General features: G+C 32.2%; 1 long non-coding RNA gene across 7 annotated transcripts in view; it reads left to right on the forward strand.

Moving 5' to 3' along the window:
• The first annotated feature begins 646 nt into the window (after positions 1–646).
• The window catches only part of LOC111093523, a 321,727-nt gene continuing 310,058 nt past the window's right edge, over positions 647–12,315 (forward strand). For 2 of the 7 annotated variants that reach the window (XR_005382195.1, XR_005382197.1), the window contains exon 1: positions 647–841. This is a non-coding gene — a long non-coding RNA (uncharacterized LOC111093523). The remainder of the gene's footprint in view (positions 842–12,315) is intronic. The other 5 variants (XR_005382190.1, XR_005382191.1, XR_005382194.1 and 2 more) reach the window with 5 other exon arrangements.

Consider the following 12,315-nt stretch of genomic DNA (forward strand, 5'->3'; position numbering starts at 1 on the left):
AACAGGAGTGCTAACCTAGGGCAAAGTGAATATGAATTGGATGATACCATTTATGATTCTACTATATGATTCAAAAATAAGACCACTATAGTTAAAGACCTTTCTTCCCAAATTTGTTAGGATTTTATCTCTATCTTCTACCTGTAAATATTTTCTTTCTTTTCTTCTCTCTCACTCTCTTACTAAGGGGATAAACAAATATGTTAATACTGTATCACAGGATTGAAGTTATAGGAAACCAGAGACAGAAGAATGTGGCTTAGAAGAATAATTAAAATATGTCAAAAATGGATAAAATGGCACATGGGCAGTGATACGACAGTATAAATATTTAACAGGTAACCCTGATTTAAAAGAAAAACAAAAGTATTTTTAACAATTTTTATTTGATTTCCAAATTTCAGTATTATGATGTCTGATGGTTAATGTGATGTCACTGAATGCAGATTGAGAAGAGTATACAAAATCAACTCTCATGGGCCAATGCAAGAGATTTCCAACACAACAGTGCATATAGGATTTTGTAGATTATATTCTCCAAAAATGGTCAAGATGATATCACCTCTCCCACCATTCATTTTATGATGTGGCTTTGATATTCTCACTGAAGACTAGGATCCCTTTTATCCAAGGACTCATGACTACAGCAGAAGTGTTGCTATGTGACATCTGAGGCTAGGTCATAAAGGAAGTTCAGCTCCTTCTTTGATCTCTTCATTTTTTTGCTCTTCAAATGAGGGAAGCACATTCTGAAGAAGACCAGGCAGATACATGGACAGGTTACATGCAGGTGTTTTCACCCGCAGCTGAGTTCCCAGTTGATAGCATTAACAATACTCATGTGAGTAAATGAAACTTTGGATAAATCCAGTCCTAGACAAGTCCACTCTGGCCTTTGAGTGAGAAAAACTAAAATGGCTTTCTATAAAGGTAAATGCGTAAGAAGAAAATTATATTTTAAAAGAGAATTTATAAAAACTTGAATATACCAAATTCAGATACATTTTAGCTAATATTAACATTTGTGTGGTAACAACACTTACATTCCAGAAGCCTTTGGCTTTTATGAGATATGCAGCACACATGTGTGTGGGTTTCACTTTGGCCATTCTTATATCTATGTTTGAGTATGCAGAACTCTTTCAACAGTCTTTTTCCACTACCTCTGCTCTCTCCAATGTTCACATTACAAAAAATGTGGTTATGTGCAATAAGTATGACTTGACAGCAGTTAGTATAGTTAACTGAAATTAAGTTGTGCCAAAGGTGAAGGAAAAATTTAGATAAGGAAGGGATAGATCTCCTTCTCAGACAACCACTTAGGTATACCCTGGTTTCAGATCTGTATCTGGTGTCAATATAAACATGTATTGGGAAAATATACTCCATGTATATTACTGTACATTTTGCAGAGCAAGGATCTGGTTGCCATTTGTCATGGACTATTTTTTTTAAGATGTTTGTATAGCAAAATAGTTTGAATGATAGAGATTATATCTTCTTATAGAACAAAAGGCATAATTCCTTACTATCTACTATAAAATATTTAGGTTCCCTAAACCTCCTGGGACCCATTCTATGAAAAGTCATGTACTTAGGCCTACCTACATGACTCCTGTGGAAGGTGGAGCAAGGAAAGCTGGCAGATTATTCTTGTGTGTGTGATACTGCCTATTGTACTGTACATAATAAAATCCTTTACTCTGAGTCAGGTGTTTTTTTTACAATCTTCTATGAAACTGTGCAACTGGTCTTGTTGGCTTTAAAGTAGAGTAAAATCACAGGAATCTTCACTATCCTTGACAATGTCTAGGCTAGAATGAGGAGAGAATTTGGGCTGATATGATAAATTTAAATCTTTTTATTGATTAGCTTAATAATGAGGTCTTTTAAAATTCCTGAGAAATTTGCATTGTAGGAACTTATTGAACTGTGTTTCAAAATGTTGAGAGGGCATTTTTTTCAAAGTTGGATTCTCTCTGAAGTTTATCATCACTCAAAAATGTCTACTAAGATGTTGTTAGATACATGTTTGCCTAAAAAAATCACTGAAGTTAAAATAAAAAGTCACCTTTTTCCACTAATACTTTGTTTTCTGGGCAAAGCCAATTATTGTTTGTCACTCTAATTCAATTTTCATCAAGATTATTTTTGAGTTTTTTTGTGGGTTTTAATTATGCTTCCAATCCATTACATTTTATTTAAAATTTACTTTACATCAGTGTTTATATACCATTTAAAATTGCACATTTTAAAACATCTGTTTCAATTAAGCTTTCTCTCTTATTATCATATTTTCTGCAGCTGTTTCTACCATTGCCTGTCTGATACCAGAAGTTTATTTTGCTTGCTTTTTCAATTTTTTTGTTGTTGTTGTTTTAATTTTAGGAGGAAATGCTTTTTAAAAACATTTAGATTAAGGCAACCATTTTCTTATTATTTTATTTGTATCTTTGTATAGTAGCTCTTTCTTTCCTCTAGAGAAAGTAAACAGTGTTGAGGCTAGTCCATACAGAAGCACCAGCTATGGAAGAGCCACCTGGGAAAAGTTTCACAGGCTCATTTGTGAGCAGTGCACCTGGCTATGTCTTCTGACTCCATACTATATCACCACAAGCAGAAATCCGAAAGTGGAGTAACTAAAGCTAGAAGCATAAAAGATTGAAGATTCTTTATATGGCAATGCCCTCCACCAGGCTTTTTTTTTTTTTAATTCTTCTGTAAGATTTTAAAGAAATACTTTAGAAATAGGCAAACATGCATATCGACATTTTAAACCAAAGAATTGTTCACTTTGAATCATTGTATGAGTTTAGTCCTAAAGGAGAAGTAAATAAACCTATGTGTAGGGCTATCCATATCTGAATATTCAGATAGTTGGTTACATCACTCACATCTTTCCAACCATAAAATGGATTTTAAGCCCATTCATTATTGGTATTATATATATATAAATGCCATTAGTTTTAGCCCATCTGCAAAATCTTACATATTGCACTGTTATTTGAACCATCAAAAATAAAAATACCTTGAATTAAGTGAGAAAATATTTAACAGTTCTTCTGCATTAGTAACTTTCTGTTAGGAATATTCACAATGAAAGAATATTAATGGAAATCAAATGATGTTGCTTAGCAGGTTTTAGGAACTTAAAGTGATTTCATATGTATTATACCTAAGCTCCTTATGAAAATACTAAGGGGATCCTGTGGTATCCATTTTGTGGAAGAAAAAAGCTGTAATTCAGAAAATTCTAGGTAATATACATGCTCCCAGTCACAAGCATACTGAGTTACCAAAGTGGAACAAGAAAACTGGTCTCTTGATTTAAATTTTAGCTTCATTTCTCTGTGTGTGGAAATAATGGAAATGTCACTGGTCAGGATATTTGTGTCTAATTCACTAGAATTATGACATTTGTCATTAATTCTGGTTAAATTGATAGTGGTATAGTTCTCAATGGACAAATGATTTTGACTGTGAAGTATCCATTTTTAAGTTAGATGAAAAATGGAGAATTCTGGGTCAGTGGTTTCCTAAATTCCTTCTAGTTATAACAGTTTCTAGCTTATATATTATTTCATGTAATTCCAAGTTTTCTAAAAGTTATGATATTAATCAGATGTTAACATATTAAATACATCAATCACATGTATGTGTGAACATTAATATGTACTATTATCATACTATTTTCTGGGTGTGCATGTGTTGTGATACTTCTGGAGAAATAATATCAAATATAGGCATTTTCTAGAAATAATCCATGTTTCTAGTATTATTTTTATTTATCAGCAATTTTCTTTTATTAAACAATATTAATTGCATGAAAGGAAAACCTTATACTAAGACATTTCAAATATATAGTAGTAAATTTTCACTTACCCACTCATTTTAAGTCAACCTAGGGAGTAATTAAGCCTTCTAATAATGGAGTTTTTCATGACAGAGCATATATTTGTTCTGTTCAGTTATCAGATTTTGTTAGGGATTATTTTGGATTCAATATTCTGTAAATGGTAGTCATCTTATTTTCTCTTATCTAAAAGTTGTTGGTTTTTTCTTTACCATGGTAGTGATATCATTAACAAAACTTGGAAGAGTAGAAATAAAAAAAAAAAGTAATTGTTGGGTTGTAAATGATAGGGAAGAGGATAAAAAATACTCTCAAAATTCTTTTGAGTTGGTCAGTTAGCATAAAATAAGGAAAAATTATATTTGAAACATATAGCCTCTCATTTATCTTAACAATTTAGGAGTCTTGTTAGGAATGAGGCAATTGCTTCATTTTAGATAGTTTATAATTCCCATAGAAACATATTTGAGGTTTATAGTCATGAAATATGAAATGAAAATTTTCTCTTATGAAATTAAGAAAAGGAATAAAGGAAATTCATCATACTAAGATATCAAAATGATACTTGAAAAATTTTACATGAATAGCTACACTAATTGCTAGGGCCATTCCTTGCTTAGATAGCTATTTATCAAAGACAGAATGATAAATATAAGCTGTGGTTTATAAAATCCTTTTGAAAATATTAAATGATTCATATTGTGCACAGATGGCTAAATGCAGAAGTATTGCATTATGTATTCAGAATTTTTTTTATTTATGAATTGGGTAGGATTTCAGTGAACTAAATAAGCACAGTACCTTTAAATGAATTATTGGCATGATTAAGTTTTAGGAGACTTTTAAAGTACGAAAACCCTGAGAAACCATCATAATAAATTGCAGTAGAGAGTTTTAGAGTTAGTTCAAATGCGTAATTCACAAAAGTATGGAATTTTAATTTTATGAGGTCACAATTCTATAGGAGGAAAAATGAAAAACACTGATGGTTAAATGTCAAAACATCTTATTTTGTCTTCATTGCGTGACCTCCTTATTAAGTTGGTAATGTCAGCATGAAGGTTGTTAAGTGATTGTTTTTAATTTCCTGATGTTGTGAGTGGCACTTATCTAAGAATATTTGGATCAGAATATTTTCATAGAAAATTTATTCCCCTTTTAATGGTCATTTTAATTTTATATTACCTAACAAAATATTATAGTTCTTTGCTTATATACTCTCTAATAACATGAATATTGGTAGGATTATGTTCTAGAATTGACAGAATATGATGGGAACTAATAATTGCATCAAGGAAAATGACTTCAAGTGTTCATGCAAATCCTAGCTATCTTGAAGTTTGTTTTTTTGTTGTTGTTGTTTTTGCTTGTTTAAGATTTATTTATTTATTTATTTGAGAGAGAGAGGGTGAGTGAGCAGTGGGAGGGGAAGAGGGAGAGAGAAAATCCTCAGGGCAAAATCACTACTGAGTGCAGAGCCAGACATGGGGCTCAATCCCAGGACCCTGAGATCATACCTGAGCCAAAGTCCAATGCTTAACCCACCGAGTCACTGAGACAGCCATCTTGCAATATTACTTCTGTGTCATTTTCTTAATCTATATCATAGTAATTCCCATCTTTGTTCCCCATCAAGAGCATGATTACAAATTATTAAACCTGGGAAATATGTTTATTTATTTTTTTTATTTATTAGAGCAGGGATCAACAAAATCTTTCTGTGAATGGCCAGATAGTAAATATTTTAGGCTTTGTGGGCCATACAGTCTCTCTACAAAGAGTTTCTGTAGAGACTGTATTCAACATTGTAACACAAAGTTAGCCACAGGCAATGCCTAAATGAGTTGGCATGGCTGAATTTCAGTAAAAAAATTTATTCAGAGAAAAAATTTAAAAAAGGTCGTTATATTTTTCCTGCAGAAGGTAGTTTGCTAACCCATGTGAAATGGAACATTTCATCCAAGTATAGTAAACATTCAAGTATAGTAAAAGCCTGAACATGCCAGTGATACACAATTCCTGAAACTGTTCTGGATGACTCAGCTTCAATTGAGCCATTTTAGCAGAAAATACTTAAGGAAGAGTTAGGGTTATCCCTTGGACAGAGTGGACAGGAAGACGTGTTGATAGTTTTCAGAACAGTTCAAAGGGTCACAGAGGGTGTGACTTGCCCTTTCTCCAAGTGAATTACAAGGGGAATTTCAAGTCACAATAGGATCTTCTGATATTTTGGCATTGTCAAGAGGCACCAAAGGACCTTCATGGGATTTGAGATGCCAAGATGACTGCTCCACTAGAGGGAGAATGTTGGCAAATATTCTCTTCTATTTCATTATTTAATTTATCTTCCTTTATTGAAGGGTTGTGAATGTCACAACAAAGGTTGTGCCTCCTTTGTCTCTCTTAAAACTAGGAATCTTGAGTGTCTGGATCAAATTTCCAGTCTGTGAGTCTTGTATGGTGGGGTATGATCTCACCTAGTTGCAGATAATGTCTCAGCTATTGTCCACAGCTGTACATTAGGCTAAATAAAAGGTAGAAGAAGAATCAAACTTAAACAAAGCAAAACAACAACAAAAAAATCAAGGTACCCTAAGTAATATCTTTCCTAAGACAAATCATCTATTCAGTGAGAAGTAAAATACATCAAAAATGAATCTAATGTTATTTATTGATTAAATTGTTTGCCATTTAATTAGCCTTCATCATCATACAGACTATAAGGAGATTAGTGTCCTTGGTAAAACACCTTTTGCAACAGTCATTGAAATAACTCAATAATAGCTGATCACTTTTAATATATATTTTTGGAAGACTGTTCTGTCTGTATGATGAAACTCCAAAATGTCTTTGTTTGGGAGAAATGATATTGGTCTACTATCTCTCATTTTACATTGTCTAGTACACAGCTTTATCTCAGTGTTTTTTTTTTATTTTTTTTAAAATTTTTATTTATTTATTTATGATAGTCAGAGAGAGAGAGAGAGAGAGAGAGGCAGAGACAGAAGCAGGCTCCATGCACCGGGAGCCCGACGTGGGATTTGATCCCGGGTCTCCAGGATCACGCCCTGGGCCAAAGGCAGGCGCTAAACCGCTGTGCCACCCAGGGATCCCCTCTCAGTGTTATTTCAAGACAGAAATAAGGTGCCATCACCCAAAACCAGACTTACCATCAATATTTAGAGATTAGCATACTTTTTTTGCATATCAATGTGTTTAATGATACAAAATATATTTTTCAATGGACATTTTAAATAAGTGGGCATTGACTGTTATACTTCAGTTCATGTTGTGGTAGAATGAAGCATTTTAAATCAAATGGATGATGTCAGCATCACTGAATCATTCTCTTAGGTTAATTGTTTTCTATTTCCTTGGGTAGGCCATTTATTTGATATATAGTCAAACATGCTTCTTTGATTGTATAATTATTCCTTATTGTATGAATTAGCATTCAGAAGCTGAGGATAGTCATTCATACATTGAAATTGATTTTACATATGTACTTTACTCAGATGTATGTTTGTTTATTCATTTCCAGATGATTTAACTTGCATATACTTTATGTCCTTTCTGGCTATTAAGAACTATTATTTACAGAAATTATGTCTAGCATTTTTTGAGAAAATTATCTGCAGTTTTATTTTCCTTGGAAAGTTTAAACAAGCAGATCTATGTATTAGAACATGGCTAGCATGTTAAAATAACATGATAAGAGTTGAAATTTATTCACATAACTAAAAAAGGAAAAGGAGAAGAAATTAGAGTTACAAACCATCTACTGAGTATCAGATTGAATAAGCCTCACCAATTCCTGTCAACTAGGCTTTGTTCTATTTTCCTAGTAAGGAAACAGAAAATGTTTGCTTTCTCCCAAAGCAACCTCAAACTGGACAATCCCTAAGAACTGTATTGCACTGATTAAGAGAAACCAGAAAAGAAGTTTAAGAAAGAACAGTTAAGTAACTGGCCATTATTAATGATATTATTAAAGATAACTTATCTTTCACTTTCTGTTCTGTGTTTCACAATGAAGACTTTAGTACATTGTGAACTATTATTTTTATAGTAGCATTAAAGCTCTTTTGATTCTTATTCTATTCTCATATATTTGTGATCAGTTTTGATCAAACAATGTGCTTGTATGTTGAAATGTCCTATGAGCAGGTACTTACTTTGCTCCAAGTGACCAATCCAATTCAGCCTTTTTTTTCCTTTTCAATTCTACATTTTTATGACTATAAATTCATTTCTGCACACAAAAACCAAGAATATTGTTCCAGTTATCCACTGTCCAAAGCTGGATCTCAAGTAATCCTTTTTAGCTCCAGGATGGAGGGGAGTAGAGAGATAGAAAGCAACAAAATAATATGGTTAACAATGTCATCTTTCCTAAACAATGCAGAAATATTCTGTAATAATGCATTCTCAAATTTGGAAAGATATCTAGCATTTCGATTTCAGATCGGAAGCAGAGAACAAGTTTTACCAGTGAAATAAAAACACAAGAACCTAAAAATTCAGAAATAAGTTCCAGGACCTCAACCTTATTGCCAAGGTTAATCTTATCTAATTTAATTCTCATTCATTCCCGTTACTCTCTGATAGAGCTTTTGCAACAATGAGGACAATTTCCTTATTTTCTGTCATATAGAGAGAACATATTTACATTGACCTGCTTCTGATGAAAGGATTTCACTTCTCTGAAAGCAATTAGTAAATATATTTCTGAGCATTGAGTATGTGCCAGACCTTGTGTTAGATACATTAGAAATGAAATAATATAAACATTGCCAATCCTTCAGTGCCAAGAGTCACACTACAGAAATGTCTCCAACTTCTAAAATTTAAATTAATTTCCTCCTTTTGAATAGCAATTGCCTTTAGCAATGCAGTTGATTTTTTTTCTTTTGTTTTGGTCTTCTATCGCATCCAGAAAAGGGGGTGTATTATAAACGGACCTCATCTCATTGTGTTCTGAAACATTTAGTACTTTTAGGGCACTATAGTAACATCTGTATATTTTTTTACAGTAGCACTTTTAATTGCACTTTCTTAACTTATCTCATGAATTTAATTGGTCAGATATGGTTACTTCCATTTTACTTTTAAAGAAAATAAGTAGAGTCATTAAATGGCTTTCTAATGTAATTGATATTTTGGAACAGAATATTTATATGTTATTTGTTCTGATCCAAAATTTCATATCCTTTTCAGTGTTTCTTTTGATTCCTTTTGAAAGATTTTCAAGGAGGGCTTCCAACCAAATGGCTTACATTTTCCTAAACATATATAATTTTACTCTACTTATTGCAGATTTTTACCTACTATGATTCTAAGTTAACATCTAGAATAACCTAGAGAATAATTCCATTTGAAGAAACTAGTAGTATCCTATCAATTCTTAACTTTATAATGAGACTGTATTTGTGATATTCAAATATCTCATTGATTTCATTAAACTCGTGCAAAGCTCACAAAATCTAAGTACCCGAACATAATACATATGAATGATTTTGTAGTCTAAATTTTATCATTATTACTTTACTTTCTATGTGAAGCATTCAACAATGATTTATAAATCAGAATGAGAAAAAAGTATGATACTAGTTGAAAAACTATAACTGGATGATCATAAGGAAGTGATTGTCAGAAAATCTTGTTATTACTTTGTATTCGGTGCCTTAGATAGTACTTACCATATAGCTCATGCATACTGTATGGATTCAACTTATTGAAAACTAGAAAAAGAGAAAATAGGTGGCCATCAGAAATAATTTAATAAATTATATTTAGGGTAATACTTACTTGGAGGATGGAGTGTATGACAGTCTTCTTCCCATTACTGCCATCTAGTGCATCAATATTTATCTTCATTCATTATATTGTATTTGGTAAATATTGTGGCAGCATGTGAGATTCAGCTAGAGATGTACACCAAAGTACAGACCTCTGTTTGAAATAATATGGAAAATATTATAAAATATATGCAAGAAAAAATTCCAGGTGTGGGGGAGTAGTAAAATCCTGGATAAAATAAACAACTTTTATTACATTTAACATTGAACTAGCAAAAGGGTAAAGATGTTTTGGAGCCTACAAGCAAAGATAAAGTAAGAGTCATGATTCAGAAACAACCACCAGACCTATTTTCACACTAAGCGCTTCTGCCAACCACTGTAAAATTGAAATTCTGAAATGACAGCTGCACTGACAGAGGAGAGAAAGAAATTCCATGGCTACCAGAAAGTTTAGAATGTAATAAGAGAATCCTATATACTGCATTGACTGAAGAGAATAACAATCATAGTGGGAAAACGTTTGGAAAATAAACCTAACTATACAGAAAGGAACAGCAAAAACAATGACCTGAATGTGACATGAGGTAGAAGACACACACACACACACACACACACACACACATTTATAACCACATGGTAGAAGTCAACTCATGAATGTTACTGTGAATAAACCCGTACAAAAAAATATAAAAATATAAAAATATAAAAATATATTAAATATATAAAATTTAATATAATTGTAACAATAAGATCAAAACTGTCTCAGGGGATGCCTGGGTGGCTCAGTGGTTGAGCCTTTGGCTCAGAGTGTGTTCCAGGATTTCTGGGATCAAGTCCCACATCGGGCTCCTTGTATGGAGCCTGCTTCTCCTCCCTATGCCTCTCTCTCTGCCTCTCTCTGTATTGCTCATGAATAAATAAATAAAATATTTTTAAAAAACTGACTAAGGAAGAAATAGAATAACTGAATAGTTCCAACCACTAATGTAATCTAATTAGAAACTAAAGAAACTCTTTATGCAAAGTTATATATATATATGTATCACATAGAATGCTTTTCAGGTGAGTTTTATCATATAATAAATAAACATAATTCTAATATTGTAGGAACTGTTTAGAAAAAAAGAAAAATGGACATTCTTCATCTCATTTCATAAGCCATGAATAATCCTAATACCAAAACAATTGAAATGTATTTAAAAAAAGAAAAAAATGCATGTTGCTTTCTCGGAAAATGTAGTCCTAAGTATAATAAATTAATTTCTCAGGAATGTGTAAAAACATTAATACATTTTGAAAAAGTTTTATTTATCCCATGAATAAACTAAATGGCTAAGACTAGCAAGTTGAACATGGAGTTCCTACATTAATATGTTAAAAGAAATATTATTTCAAAAAATGTAGAAAATATGTACATTTTAAAATCATTTAATGTTTAAAATTCCTGTCAAACCCAAATAGTAGGGAACTTTTTAAACTTACGGTAAGAAGGTACAAAATCCTAGACCACGGTAAATGAGGAATTGCTGAAGCATACCTTCAGAGTCAGGGGTAAAAACAAAGCTTTCAGCAATTACCAGTTTATTAAGAAATACATATATTGAAAATACCTGGGGTGCCTGAGTAGCTCAGTCAGTTAAGGGTCTGCCTTCCACTCAGGCCATGATCCTAGTGTCTTGGGATGGAGCCCTATGTGGTCTTTGTGCTCAGTGGAGAGCTTGTTTTTCTTTCTCCTCCCTACTCATGCTCTCTCTTGCTGTTTTTGTCTCTCTCTTTCAAGTAAATAAATAAAATCTTAAAAGAAAAATGAAAATGCCTCTAGTGATACAAAATTAAGATGAACAAAGTCACATATCCTATATACTGCATAAAGTATAGAACTTATAAAGTCATATGTAAAGCTTGGTGTTTAAAAACTAATATGAAATTCAAATGCATTTATACAAGAATTAATGTAGTTAATGTAGCTTAAATGAATAATTTTTCATTTTAACAAATAATGTAAGTCCATGAGAAGAATTGGATAAAAATTGCATCTATTATTGAGGAATATTTATCAAAATTTTAAAAATCTTAAAAAAATTCTAGAGACATATGCTAGTTATGGATAGGAATATTTAACATCATGGGCATTAAAAATATCTTCAAATTGTTTATTGGCTTTCAAAATTTTTTTTCAACTGAGTTCTATTGCCAGACAAGATGATTCTAATACCTGTCTAGAGAAGAGGTCTCAACTCCAACACTATTTACATTTGGGGTCAGTGTGCTTTTTTTTTTTGAGGTGTGCTGTTCTGTACATATATTAGATACTTAGCAGCATTCCTGGTAAGTACCCTCAAAATACCATTCATGGCAATCAGACATCTCTAGACATTGTCAGATGTCGTGTTGTGAGCAAAATCACTCCTAATTGAGAATTATTGAAATAAAGGAAATGAATGACTTTTTTGAAGACAAATAGTGAGAATGCCTAAAATGATGAATGTGTAGTGCTGGCTCTACTGTAATAGGATGAATTATTTAATAATTACTCACAAAACAGTTATTCACATGGGGAGTGTTGAAATCCTATCCCTTACTCATGACCTGAAAAAAATCAATAACAATGCGATAGAAAGGCAAAGTTACAAAACTTTAGAAAGCAGGATCCCTGGGTGG

The sequence above is a fragment of the Canis lupus genome, chromosome 31 (assembly GCF_011100685.1).
Source record: "Canis lupus familiaris isolate Mischka breed German Shepherd chromosome 31, alternate assembly UU_Cfam_GSD_1.0, whole genome shotgun sequence".
NCBI lineage: Eukaryota > Metazoa > Chordata > Mammalia > Carnivora > Canidae > Canis > Canis lupus.